Genomic DNA, 14,762 nt, shown 5'->3' with positions numbered 1-14,762 from the left:
GGAGTCACTGCACCTAGTGCTCAGATTACTACTGGGACCACCGTCACCTTCACCCTCCACATCTTCTCGAGCTCTTCTCTGAGCCCTTGGTATTTCTCAAGCTTCTCGTGTTCCTTCTTCCTGATGTTGCTGTCATTCGGAACTGCTACATCGATCACTACGGCCGTCTTCTCATGTTTGTCTACCACCACTATGTCCGGTTGGTTAGCCACCAACATTTTGTCCGTCTGTATCTGGATGTCCCACAGGATCTTAGCTCGGTCATTCTCCACCACCCTTGGGGGCATCTCCCATTTTGACCTCGGCACTTCCAGGCCATATTCGGCACAGATGTTTCTGTATACTATGCCGGCCATTTGGTTATGGCGTTCCATGTATGCCCTGCCTGCTAGCATCTTGCACCCTGCTGTTATGTGCTGGATTGTCTCTGGGGCATCTTTACACAGCCTCCACCTGGGGTCTTGCCTGGTGTGATAGATCCCAGCCTCTATGGATCTTGTACTCAGAGCTTGTTCTTGTGCTGCCATGATTAGTGCCTCTGTGCTGTCTTTCAGTCCAGTTTTGTCCAGCCACTGGTAGGATTTCTGGATATCAGCCACCTCCTCTATCTGCTGGTGGTAAATACCGTGCAGGGGCCTGTTCTTCCATGATGGTTCCTCGCCTTCCTCCACTTTCTTGGGTTTCTGCTGCCTGAGGTATTCACTGAGCACGCTGTCAGTTGGGGCCATCTTTGTGATGTATTCGTGGATGTTCCTTGTCTCATCCTGGACTGTGGTGCTGACACTCACCAGTCCCCGGCCCCCTTCCTTCCGCTTAGCGTACAGCCTCAGGGTGCTGGACTTGGGGTGAAACCCTCCATGCATGGTAAGGAGCTTTCTTGTCTTTATGTCAGTGGCTTCTATCTCCTCCTTTGGCCAACTTATTATACCAGCAGGGTGCCTGATCACGGGCAGGGCGTAGGTGTTGATAGCCCGGATCTTGTTCTTACCGTTCAGCTGACTCCTCAGGACTTGCCTGACCCTCTGCAGGTACCTGGTGGTTGCAGCTTTCCTAGCGGCCTCTTCATGGTTCCCATTCGCCTGCGGGATCCCCAGGTACTTGTAACTGGCGTCTTGTAACTGACCTGCCGTCCTGGCTCCCGTTGCCATAGCATTTTTTATGTTGTACCTCGTCAATCTCTAGCTGTGAGAGCAGTCCCTTCTTTCGAATGTTGGAACACTGAGCTACTAGTTGTTTCGCCGTCATTGTGGATGTTGGGTATCGAAGAATCCATAGGTCCCTCATCTTATTCATGTAACCCCTTCCGCCAGGGTTACTTGAGTAGTAGCATTCCCCTTGCTCATCTTCTTTCTCAGGTTTCTGTTGCCTGATGTATTGACTAAGCACACTGTCGGTTGTTTCCACCTTCCTGATGTACTCATGGATGTTTGTTGTCTTATCCTGCACACTTACCAGTCCTCAGCCTCCTTTCTTCTGTTTAAGGTATACTCTGGGTGCAAAATTTGGGTGAAACCCTCCATGCACTGTCTTGATGGCTTCTTTCTCCTCCTTTGTCCAGATTATTATCCCAGCAGGGTATCTGATCACAGGCTGGGTACAAATAGCCTGGATCGTGTTCTTTCCATTCAGCTGACTCCTCAGGACTTGCCTGACCATCTGCATGTATATGGTGGTTGCAGTTTTCCTAGCGGCCCCTTCGTGGTTCCCATGTGACTGTGGGATTCTAGTCACAATTACAGTCCAGTTACAGTTCTAGGCATTCCATGTGTGGGGGGTTGATTTGTAGGCTTTCTTTTAATTATTCCAGACGGTGCAAGCATTGGACAGTCTGGTCTTGCAGTCTCGGGCTACTGCTCTGTCTACCAGGAAAACCACTCTTTGCTTTACAGTGTCTTTGCTTTGCAGTTTTTAAGGTGTCAAGTACGTTCTCATATTGTTCCCCTGCCACTGAGAGTATACCTTGGATGGTTCTATGGAGTAGAGCTGGTTTATTCTCCAGCCTTCTAGCTCTCCGGTATACCTCTTCAAGTGGCTAGCCAAGGCTGTATCTTTGCTGTGCAGCTTCTAAGGCATCAGGTATGGGCAGCTTGCTGTACTTCTTCAGCACTGTTTTAAAGTCAAGTCAAGTCAAGTGGCTGTATTGTTATTTCAACCATGTGCAGTGGAACACACAGTGAAAAGAGGCAGCTTTATTCCAAGATCATGGCATTACATATAACAGACAATCAACACAGGACTACATAAGGTGCAATTGTGCAAAAATTGCAAAAAGCAGTGCAAAAAAAACAAAACAGACAGTGCAGACACAACAGTGCAATAGAAAAGCGCAACAATGACAGTGGGTTGTGCAAAAAGACTGAGCATTGTGCAAAAAATAACTTGATGTATCAAGGTGTGCAGGTGTGTGTGTGTGTCTGAGATTGTGCAGATTCCTGTATGAAGGTATGTGTGTGTGGGTGCCCAAATACTTATGTACCTTACTCTTTATAAAACCATTTCACAACAACATTAATTTTAAGGTTTTTTTTTTGTTTTTTTTATTGTAAGATAAGGACCCTATATTAAAGAGAAAATCCCAATGATCTGGTGATGGCCTAATAGCAGATGACAACAGAAAACACCAGAGGCAATAGTCAGTATTGGGAAGGTTACTTTTAAAATGTATTCCACTACAGATTACTGAATACATGCCCCAAAATGTATTTTGTAACGTATTCCGTTACGTTACTTACTGAGAGTAACATATTCTGAATACTTTGGATTACTTAATATATTATCATGCTTTTTAAAACTACACGAATGTACTATTGCTGTGTGATTTATTACTATTACTGAAGGTCCGCGGCTTCGAACCGTGGTAAAGGGCTAATACGGTGGGTTCTGTTTCGGGCTTGTAGCCGAAAAATAGCTTTACTTTGTTGTCTGGGTCAACCTTGCTTGTGAGAGACAGAGAGAGGCGTTGAAAGACTGCTCCAACGGAACTTATTGTTTCGGAGGAAAACACGAACACAGTGTACAGTCGAGTCTTAATAGCGTACTTACAACTGGGCTCGTCAGGCACTCTTTGTGGCTGCAGTGGTTATTATTATATTTACATGCTTCCAGCTCCCGTTTCTTCTCGATGACAACTCACACTTTTCCACTCGCCTTTTTCTCCCTCCTCTTGCTCACAGACACATAACGTGTAGGCAGTCGATTCCCCCTGCAGCACGGACTACACTGCCCATGAGGCTACGTTCCTTAGAGCTATGCCTGTAGCATTCTGCCTATTAGCTTAGCACAACAACAAGAACAACAAAAAGGTGCTCTGTCACCCAGGAAACACATAGTCGCAGACAGAGCGCGTCACCCTGTAACCATGGCAACCGTAACGCTGCCGCCCGGAACAACAGAACGTAGCTGTCAAACAAAACCCAAACAGTCCTGAACCGCCACAACATGAAACAGGAAAATACTGCCGTGTAATCCATTTATTTCAATAAAGCAACTGTATTCAATGGTAACTGTAACGGAATACAGTTACTCATATTTTGTATTTTAAATACGTAACGGCGGTACATGTATTCCGTTACTCCCCAACACTGGCAATAGTTAATGACAGGCCATAGTAGCTGGTTTGGCCAATGGGAAAGAAGGCAGTGCAGGAGAAGCGCTTTGTGAATCATGGTAGGTCCTCCAATAGCCAAAACCTACAGCAGCATAACTAACTATAACCTTTATCAAAAAGGAATGTTTAAAGCCTAATCCTAATAATGGAGAGGCTGTTTAACTTTTGAAGAAAGAAAAAATTGGAGCTGGCTCAACAGGAGAGGAACCTGACAGCTGAAGGCTCTGGCTCCAATTCTAGTTTTGGAAACTCTAGGAAGAATAAGTAAACCTACCCTTAGAAAGCAAAGTGCTTTTGGGGGTTATAAGGTACTATGATTAGTTATGACACAATGTGCTCTGATCAGTTAGGAAAGGTTTTTAGTTTAAACCCCTTTCCACACTAGAGAACCAGTATACACAATACAGGAAGGAGATAGTGTCTGTGTCCAAGCAGGCTGTCTGGTAAGATTTTTCTGATAAATATCATTTCAAAGACTAATTAAAATTAATATCACTTAGACAAATTGTGCTCAGTTTCCTTTTCGCTAATTAGAAATCTGCACTCCATAGAGAATCATTGATAAAACTGTTCTCTGAGAGGTGTTCACATTGAATCCTCAATTTAAGAATAAACTGGAGGATGATGGCACACTCTTGGACTGGGTCAAGGACAAACACTGGCAGCAGCATAGAAACAGAGCAGGTATTCATTATGCATGGGAATTGAATTTAGACTTTTATCAAATACTCATCTCCTGCCTCATGTTCGTCTTTTGTCTAGTCTAATTGCTTATTACACTTGCAGCTGACAGAGCATGGTGATGGTGTGAGGGACATGGGGACAGTCCAGCAAGATGAAGAGGAGAGGGAGGGGTGGAGACTGTATGGGTGAGCACCAAGGTTATGACAGTTAACCCTTTAAGACCTACCATAGAACCAAGTCCGCCAGAGCTTATATTATATTTTTACATGCTGTGGAGCCATTTTTGGGAGCATTTCAAGTTGCTATACATCAATACAACCATTATAGCCCAGATTTTAATAATATGTATTCATTAAGTGCATAGTAATTACATAAATTGCAAAAAAGTGCAATAAACTACAAAAAAATTGAAAATCGTTTTTGATTTTTTAACATATATTTGTAGTTAGAGAAATTTAAGAGGCTTATCCCTCAAAACTGTAAATACAAAAAAGTTGCACAAAATAGTTTCCCACCACAGGAAATTTATTTTGAGTGTCTTCATAGTTTTATTTTTGAAATACACCAATTTTTATACACTGCAGGAAAAACGAAAATAAATATTATACTGCAAATTTGCAAAAAAGCAGCATATGCATCCCAGAAATGACACAGAAAGTCATAAAGTCAAAGATAACTTTTAAAAAGAGCAGTATAGGCCCTGAGGCCCTGATCGCAAAAAAGACTACATTTCCGCGAAAATGACGTCACTTCCGGTTTCGGCCAGGTAATGGCGGAAATGCAAAAGTTCGCGCTGACGTCTATTCCAACGTAGGAAGTGTTTTGAACAGCTGATCGGACCGGCAAAGCGTGTTTCTGGAATATTATGTTTTTGTTCCTGCAAGCGCTTTTTATTCCGTTTTTGCAAAGCTTTATGTGGAAGGAAACCGTGACCTAGGACAAGCTGATGGCACAATATGTAAGTACAACTCCTCCGGTTTCATATGCAAAAAAAATTTTTGCGCTAGCTTACGTGGTTGCAGTGCTACCGGGATTTAAAAATAGTTACGCATAACAGAGCGTTCCCGCTCCGATCGGCTCTAAAGGGTTAATGAACACTAAAATGGAAAATAAAGAGAACAAAACTTTTGTAACTAAATATATATAAATTACTAAACTGATAATAGGGGAAAAAAAAGGAAATTTATTTGGTTTCAATATTTGTAAATTTTGGTCAAATTTGGTGCATATGTGGTTTTGTTTTTATTAGATCAAGATATATAAGCATTGTGTTTGTGTTGCACTCAAACGAATACTTAAATGAATAAAATTCAAAGTGCTGTAAACACAGACATGCCCAACTCTGAATACGCATGGAGACTTTCCATACATATTGATGAGGATACACTAAGCCCAAAAAGGTCACACATCCTCCCAGAGGTGAACATTGTACATTTTTTTCTTCAAAAGTGGCACGGTTGAGGCAGTAGTTGGGTGGTGGAGTGAATGAGGACCAGAGTTGCAGACTGCGGTGGAGATGTGAGTGAGGTTTATTTGCAGTGCTCAATAACAAAAGGCGTTGGGCAGAACTAAACATGAACCTAAACTGGGGAAAACTAATAATAACTAAACACAAAACCATAACTCACAAAGTCACACGCAGGGAAAACATAAGGAGGTATATGGGGGATGAAGAGCTGGGAATGGAGATCAGAGTGAGGAGCAGAGAGACGTAGAGATGACAAAAGACGCAGGATAACATAGATTTACACTAAGTAACATGTCAACGAACCGACAAGGAGCACAGACTGACACCCACTATATATATACACACACAAGATAATCAGGTAATGGTACACAGGAGGGGAGCACAGGTGATCCTAATTCACAAGACGACAGGAAGACACAAGCTGACACAGTGATAACAGACACAGACCTTCAAAGTAAAATAGGAAATTCACAAAGACAAACTCAGGGACACAAACAGAGCACAGGAGGGAGAACACTGAAGCGCTAAATACAAGAACCAAACCCTAAGCACTGATACAAAATAAGAATTAAACACAAAACATAAGATGACACCAAAATGAAACACAAACGCTGGGTCAACGACCCAGGACCATGACAAAAAGAAGAGCAATGAAAATAAGCCTGTGCTGTAATTTAAACTCCTATAATGAAAGCACACTACAGAGTACCAAATGTTTAGCCAGATTTATTAAGGCTCTTTTTTGTGTGTTAAAAAGCTACTGTTGGTGTTTATTAAATAAGCTCAGCGTGAATTTTGTGACTGAAAGTTCTGGACAGGAGTTTCCCTTTCGGGGAATAATTTACACTGACATTAGCATGTCTTTTTTTTTTAAGAGTCTGATGTTTTTGTAATAGATTGTTCTAGGAGTGTTAATTCATTTTGAAGGAGAGGAGGAGATGTTATCAGAACAACTGTTTAACTGGACAGCTCAAAGCTGTGAGCTCACTGCCAAAACTTTTGCTCTGTCCTGCAGCTCTTCACTCAGTTCTCAACCTGCATATTTAGAACTGAGCCTCAAACATTTCGGCTCCTCAGTAATAGTGGTATTTTTACAAAACAGAGGTGAGGTTAATGGAAATAAATTTAAAATGGAGCACTGGATGGAAGAGGAGAAACCCAATACCTGTGTGCCTCAGGTTTTAGAGGCAACCGAGTTTTTTACAGTGAGCAGTGGTTTGCAGTGTTCCAGGCTTTTAGTCACATTTCTACACAGAGATTGATACATAATGAAAGTGTGACTCAGTGCCTCCCATTGATTTTCTTTTCTAAATACAATATGCACCTATTAATGAGGTTGATTTAGTATTACAGATTAATGCTTCTCCCCAGCCACCCCCTCCAACCTTTCCGGGGGAACACCAAGGTGTTCCCAGGCCAGCTGAGAGATACAGTGTCTTTAGCGTGTCCTGGGTCTGCCCCGGGTCCTCCTCCCAGAGAGACATGCCCAGAATATATCACCCTGGAGATGCCCAGAAGGCAACCTAGCCCAAACAATCTCAACTGGCTCATTTCAATGTCGCTACCCAAAGCTTATGTCCATACATGAGGGTAGGGACGTAGACCTTTCTCTTTTACGTTAAGCTCTCTCTTCACCACGACAGACTGGTACAACGTCCGCATCACTGCAGCCACAGTACCAATTCGTCTGACGATCTTCCGCTCCCTTTTCCCCTCACTCATGAACAGTGTTGGTCAAGTTACTTGAAAAAAGTAATCAGTAACTAATTACTGATTACTTCCCCAAAAAAGTAATCCAATTACTTTACTGATTACTTATTTTCAAAAGTAATTAATTACTTAGTTACTTTTTAAAAACACGATTTACAACCTGAATAGGTAATAAATCGATAGATCTTTCAGCACAATTCTACTTTTTCTACAATCCATCATACAAAATGTAATCAACTGGAAAAGTCTCTTTTTAAAACTTGTTTTGTTAGTTTTAATCTTTTAACTTTATGCATCAAGCAAAAATTTAATTATATGCAACATTCACTGACTGGAAGAAATTAGTTTAACATTTAAACCTATTTTCTGCACATTCCAGCACATAAAATAAAATATTTTTTGTGTTTACACTCACTCTTTCAAATAGATGCAAGTAAAACACAGCAGAAAATAAATAAAGTCACAGACTAGCGGTCCTGTTGCTCTATTTTCACCTGTAAAGCAGGAGTGGCGAAGGCGTAGGTTTACCCTGGTGCAGGTGTGCCGCAGCGGTCAGTGGAAGAATCCGCGAGTTTCTCTGTGAGTTTCCCATTACGTCATAGCGCACTCGGTGCTTGCTTGGAAGTTTAGGGGTTTTTTTTCGCTGTAAAAAGAAGTTTTCTTCCCACGCACAACGAACACTAATGTTTTTGTCACTTTTTATGGAATCAAACTCAAAGTAAGGTCAGTACTTCCACACTTTAAATGCTGCACGCTCATACTCTCTCCCGTACTCCATATATGATCCATTGTTGATCTGCACACAGCTTTTGCCACGAACGTCGCACTTGCTTACGTCACTGTCATGAGACATTCTTGCAAAAAAAATCACGGTTTTAGTAACGCAGTAACGCAGCGTTCCTACGGGAAAGTAACGGTAATCTAATTACCGATTTTGCAATAGTAATCCCTTACTTTACTCGTTACTTGAAAAAAAGTAATCTCTCTGCTCATGAACAAGACTTACTTAAACTCCTCTACTTTAGGCAGGAATTCATCCTTGACCCGGAGTGGGCACTCGACCCTTTTCCGGCTGAGGACCATGGCCTCAGACTTGGAGGTGCTGATTCTCTTTCCCGCTTTACACTCAGCTGCAAACCACTCTAGCTCGAGTTGGAGGCTGTCACTGGATGAAGCCAACAGAAACACATCATTTGCAAAAAGCAGAGATGACATTCTGAGATCACCCAAGTAGAAGCCCTCCGCCACTTGGCCACACCTAGAAATTAAGTCCATAAAAATTATGAAAAGAATCACAGTTTCCAGTCCCCCTTGGAATGTTGTTGAAACTCTGCCAGAGGTGGGAGTTGCAGATCTTGCAGACCAGGGCCTCTGCAAGGCATTCCAAGTGCACCCTCACTATATGTTTAGCTGCTGTTGATTGGTTCGCCATTCCTGCTGGAACTAGTCCATGATTGGCTGTCTTTGCTGTGACATCATCAAAGAGTATATGTTTAGCCATGCCAGGTCTGTTCAACATCCTTCTCCTGCACCTGATCCAACTCACCACCAGGTGGTGATCAGTCGACAGTTCAGGACTTCTCTTCACCTGAGTGTCCATAACATAGGGCTGCAGATCTAACGAGAATTAGAAAATCGATCTGCGACCTGTGGCCTACAGTGTCCTGGTGCCATGTGCATGTATGAATACCCTTATGTTCAAACATGGTGATCGTTATGGACAAACTGTTGTTTGCATAGGAATCCAGTAACAGAACACGACTTGGGTTCAGATCCGGCAGGCCACTCCTCGCATGCCCCTCGAGGTCTTACAGTCGTTGCCCACATGAGTGTTAAAGTCTCTCAGTAGGACAACAGAGTCCCCAGGTGGAGCACCCTCAAATATCCTGCCCGTATTTGGCACATAAGTGAAATCGACAGTCAGGACCAATTCCCCGACCCAAAGACGCAGGGAACAAACCCTCTCATCGACTAGGAAAATCCCCAACGTACAGGCATCAAGCTGAGTGGATACTAGGACACCCACCCTAGCCTGCCAACACTTACCAAGGGCAACTCCAAGCTGAGACATAGTCCAGCCCCTCTCCAGGAGACTGGTTCCAAGCCCTGTGTTGAGGTGTAGGTTTTGATGACTTTAATAAGTACCTACAGGCTCTCTAATTTGCTAAAATAAAACAGAAGTGCATTTAAACACATGGCACGGTAACAGTATTTTCATTAGCACACAAAAAGCTTAGGATTTCACAGTGAACAATGTGTTATGTTCTATGACGTACACATCATAAAGTTAGCTGTTACACATAGATTTCAGTTTTCAGTGGAACAGTTTGTAATAACACAGCTCTACTCTGGATAGATCCTGCATTCCATCAATAAATTACTGGGGACTGCATGTGGTCTTGAGGATGAACAGAAGCATTTGCTCTTACATCAAAAAAAATATTGAGTCTCTTTCAGCTACCTAACATTGATCTTAATTACCAGGCTGCGTTCAAAGAGAAAGACATCATAGTATCTTTGCAATTGCAACCTTAGTCTAATTTGCCCTTGTTATTCATTCCACATTTGTTTAATGTGACCATATGCAATTCCAGTTGTCTTTAATCATCAGCTTATTTGGTACATATATCTAATATACTGTATTTATAAGTAGAAGGAAACTCTGGAGAAACTCTCGGACGCTAAGCTACTTCTACTACTAGAGAAATAAATTTACATTAAAAACTACAAAGACTCACAAACGTCAACCAGTTTACCTTCCACTAACTTGCCTAGTATTTTCATGTAACCTTGAAATAACACAAAGTTAGTATACCTCACTTTATTTTGCAGGACATTTTATAATACGAAAAAAATTTAACTTCACATCATATACAGATCCAATATATGATTAAAGAAATGAGGGCATTAGTGTAAACTTTAAATTTCCAGTTTATCAAATGCCACTAAGCAGTCCTTACCTTTAAATAGAACCTCTCTTCTTTTTCTCTTGCCCTGTCTTTGTAAGTGGTCACCAGGTATTACTCTAAGGAGGGAAACCCTCCAAAAAATGGACAGAACAGTGGAACAGCCAAGGGAATAGAACAATATAAAACTGTAACTACTAGATATCATATATTGTTCAAAAAAGTTTAAAAGCAATTAAAACAGCCCTGGCCAGGGAGAACACACAGTAAAAACCAAAAAACATAAACACTAAAAGTCCGGTGGTGTCAGCCACAGCGTAAAAATCACTAAAAGTCCGGCAGCGTCAGCCACAACGTTAAAATCCAGTAAATTCAGAGCGGGGCAAGGAAAGCCCGGTGGCATCACCAGCCGTCACGTCTCTCCGCTCCGGAGTACCCGGATGGGCAGAGCTCTCAACTCCGCCTGCCGCTTTTCTGTGTCACACCAGCACTGTGGTCTCGCCGTAGCAGATAGGGCGCTGTCCTACGGTGGCCCCTAGAGACAAAGCACGTACAAACTCCAAAATACTTGCAAACTCCAAAGCACATGCAAACTCCAGAACACATGCAAATTCCAAAACACTTGCAAACTAAAAAACACATGCAAACTCCAAAACACGTACAAACTCCAAAACACTTGCAAAATCCAAAACACTTGCAAAATCCAAAACACTTGCAAAATCCAAAACACTTGCAAACTAAAAAACACGTACAAACTCCAAAACACGTACAAACTCCAAAACACGTACAAACTCCAAAACACTTGCAAAATCCAAAACACTTGCAAACTCCAAAACACGTACAAACTCCAAAACACATGCAAAATCCAAAACACGTACAAACTAAAAAACACTTGCAAAATCCAAAACACTTGCAAACTAAAAAACACATGCAAATTCCAAAACGCAACGGAAGTGCTCCAGGACGCTAGGGGCAGTGTTGAGCTTTTGTTACCTAGTAACTACACAAGCCAGGAAGTACCAATGACCGGATTTGGGGTTTGCAGCCTTAAAGGCCGCATTTTAAGGCCGATTATGTCACAGCGACAAGAGAAGGCTTTCCCAATTCAAAGGCTGCTCGAAATGCGGCCCTCAAATGCGTCCTTAATTTCCCTGAATTTTAAGGATGGGTCGGTGTAGCCTTCATGGCCCAACATATCCCAGACTTCATAGTGCGGTGGTGGTGTGGATAATTTTGCTGGAAAAAAAACGGTGGAAGCGGAGCGGAGGAAGAGTAAACTTTCAGAAGTAAGTACTGAATATTATGTCACTTATTTATGCACAAATATTTTTTTAATAAACAACATTAAACCATTATTGTTGGCCACATGTCGGGAAAGTTATGTGACATTAGTGATGTCTGTACTTTCAGAATTAACTTGGTTTTAAAGCCTTTACTTTAAAAATATATATATATAGTCGACCTTAATCTTACAGAGATTGTGATGATTTTGTGGATAATTAAAGTCAGTCATATATCCACAAACACAACAAGCTGAAAGTCAGTGATGCTGCTCGGTTTGCAGTCCTTAATATCACGGCACAAGCAGGATCCACTGCACTGTTTAACGTGTGTTTGAACGAGCTGACGGTTCACTCGTTAAGCTGAAAGAAAGATGCTTTAATCACAGGAGTCACACATGTGTCCACTGTACCATCTGGGAACTCTTCTTGTTTCGTAATAACACAAACACTAAATCCTCCTTCTTTTGTGCTGTTTTGTAGCAGTGTATACACCTGAGACTGCCACCTGTCTGTCTGTCCTGCACTCTCTCTCTTTTTCTTTCTCTCTGATTGTGTAATAAAAGTATGAACATGTGTTTATAAGTTACACTTGTGTTTGAATCCTGCAGCTTATCACACATTTGATTTCCATGTGTGACAACTGCAAGTGTCCAGAGTGAGGACAGACTGAGGGACCCACTGCTGCACATCATCTGTGAGGCTTTGCCCCCCTGATAATCCACCAGGACAAACTCAACAATGTGTGAGGAAGAGGAGGAGGAAGAGCCAGCAGCAGCTGACAGATGGAGAGAATAGACAGACTGTTTCCTGTTTGTGAAGGACTGCTAGGAAAGTTTAAAATAACTAATTGTCTGTCCTGAATCAGTCTTATTAGGTAATTTTCAAATAATTTGATCATTCCAGTGTTTTCAGTGTGGGAGAAAGTACTCAGGGCCTTCAAGTTACACACTATGAAAGGCAGCAACAAGTGTAATATTCAGAAACCTAAAGTATGTATCAGCAGCAGAATGGACCTAAAAATAAATGTTTGTTCCAGTTCTATGAAGCTTTGAGTATTTTGGATTAGTAGCACTGCTGTGTTTGTTGCATCATATTGCTGTAATTGTTTATATGCTTTATATATTCTGAGGTAAGTTGATCTATAGTGTTACATCATATTCTATAAGGATGTTATGTGTTTGTATACTTTCTGCCCAGTTTGACCCATTTAGCAGAAGTCAGCCTGTTTAAGGCTCTGATATCTATTCTGTATGACTTAAAGCAGTTATGACATGGTCTGATTTTCTCACCCAATAAAGGAATATTTCATATATCAGTGTACTCTTCATTTTATCAGAAACAGTTATCACAGCTTGTACATTTTCTTTTTATAAATATATGTAAGCAATGAGCCAAATTTAGTAATGCCAACATACTGAAGGAACAACATTTGTCTCTTATATATGATACACCTATATATGCACTGTCAAAGATACTTGTCTTTGAGTGAAGATTTAAGGTGATAGGACATATAAATAACTGCAACTTGAATCTGTACTGAAGCTCAGTATTTGACACAGAGTTCATGTTCACTGCTGTAATAGCTAATAATGATTAATATAATAACTATAATATTGGCCATATTATATTTACATTACCAAAGTGATATGACTTTAGTCTCATGAACAACATCAGCTAATTCTTATTTACTAACTAATCTTGAAATAACTGTTCAGTACAGAAATGAAGCCCAAAAATCATGTTTTACTGTCCTGTGGTCTCAGCCTCAGATACTTATCAAATCACACAAAGCTCTTGTAGAAACAAACAAACAAATGAACAAAATATGTTCTCCCTCATTTCTGTCAAACAAAGTTGTATGACACGTTTCCAGCGGTTAGTATCATGGTTGCTAGGCAACCTGGGAAGCGCGACGGAGACTAGACCGTCCCATACAGACAAACTTGCCGTTTATTTTGCAAATCGAGCTCAACACTGCCCCTAGCGTCCTGGAGCACTTCAGTTGTGTTTTGGAATTTCAAATCAAATCAAATCAAATCAAATCACTTTTTATTGTCACATCACATGTGCAGGCACACTGGCACAGCACATGCGAGTGAAATTCTTGTGTGCGAGCCCCACAAGCATGTGTTTTGGAGTTTGCAAGTGTTTTTGAGTTTGCAAGTGTTTTGGATTTTGCAAGTATTTTGGAGTTTGTACGTGTTTTGGAGTTTGCATGTGTTTTTTAGTTTGCAAGTGTTTTGGATTTTGCAAGTGTTTTGGAGTTTGTACGTGTTTTGGAGTTTGCATGTGTTTTTTAGTTTGCAAGTGTTTTGGAGTTTGCATGTGTTTTGGAATTTGCAAGTGTTTTGGAGTTTGTACGTGTTTTGGAGTTTGCATGTGTTTTTTAGTTTGCAAGTGTTTTGGAATTTGCATGTGTTTTGGAGTTTGCATGTGCTGTGGAGTTTGCAAGTGTTTTGGAGTTTGTACGTGCTTTGTCTCTAGGGGCCACCGTACTGTCCCGCTGCCACTTAATCCCCCACCGTAGCATCCTCCGGCATCAAGCCACTTCTTCAGCACCAGCACAACTCCCTCTACCTCTCTGCACACTGGCTGTCGCCACTCCGATATACCAAAACCCGCACCAATGCCGGCCACCGCCTGCCACCGCCTGCCACCAACTACTTCTCCATCTCTGCTGTCCCCTTCTCCTGGCCTGCCAGACCCTCTTATTGGGCCTCTGTGACCTCCCAGGTGTGCCAAGTTAGTAATCAGGGAGGGGCGGAGTCTCTCCAGGACAAGTCAACAATAAATGTACAATATTAAAATATTAAAAATAGTAAAACACAGCAACTCATGCAAGATAAAAAAAAAAAAAAAACAACTAGTTAACTTGTCCATTTCCACCCCGTGACATCTTTCTTACATTTCTCTCCATCTCTGAGGGAAGTTAGTGCTCACACGTTTTTTATCCCTGGAAAGGAATGGCAGGTGCATCTTTAGCTAGCAAAAAATACTGTGAACAAACTGCACATAAACAGTTTGTGTGTTTGCTGTTAACAAGGTTGCATTTGAAATTACCCAATTACCTGCCAAAGCACATTGCTCAATTTATGCCTTCTCCA

This window comes from Rhamphochromis sp. 'chilingali' (assembly GCF_963969265.1).
Source record: "Rhamphochromis sp. 'chilingali' genome assembly, chromosome: 4".
NCBI classification, from domain to species: domain Eukaryota; kingdom Metazoa; phylum Chordata; class Actinopteri; order Cichliformes; family Cichlidae; genus Rhamphochromis; species Rhamphochromis sp. 'chilingali'.
Note: the sequence above shows the minus strand (reverse complement) of the source record.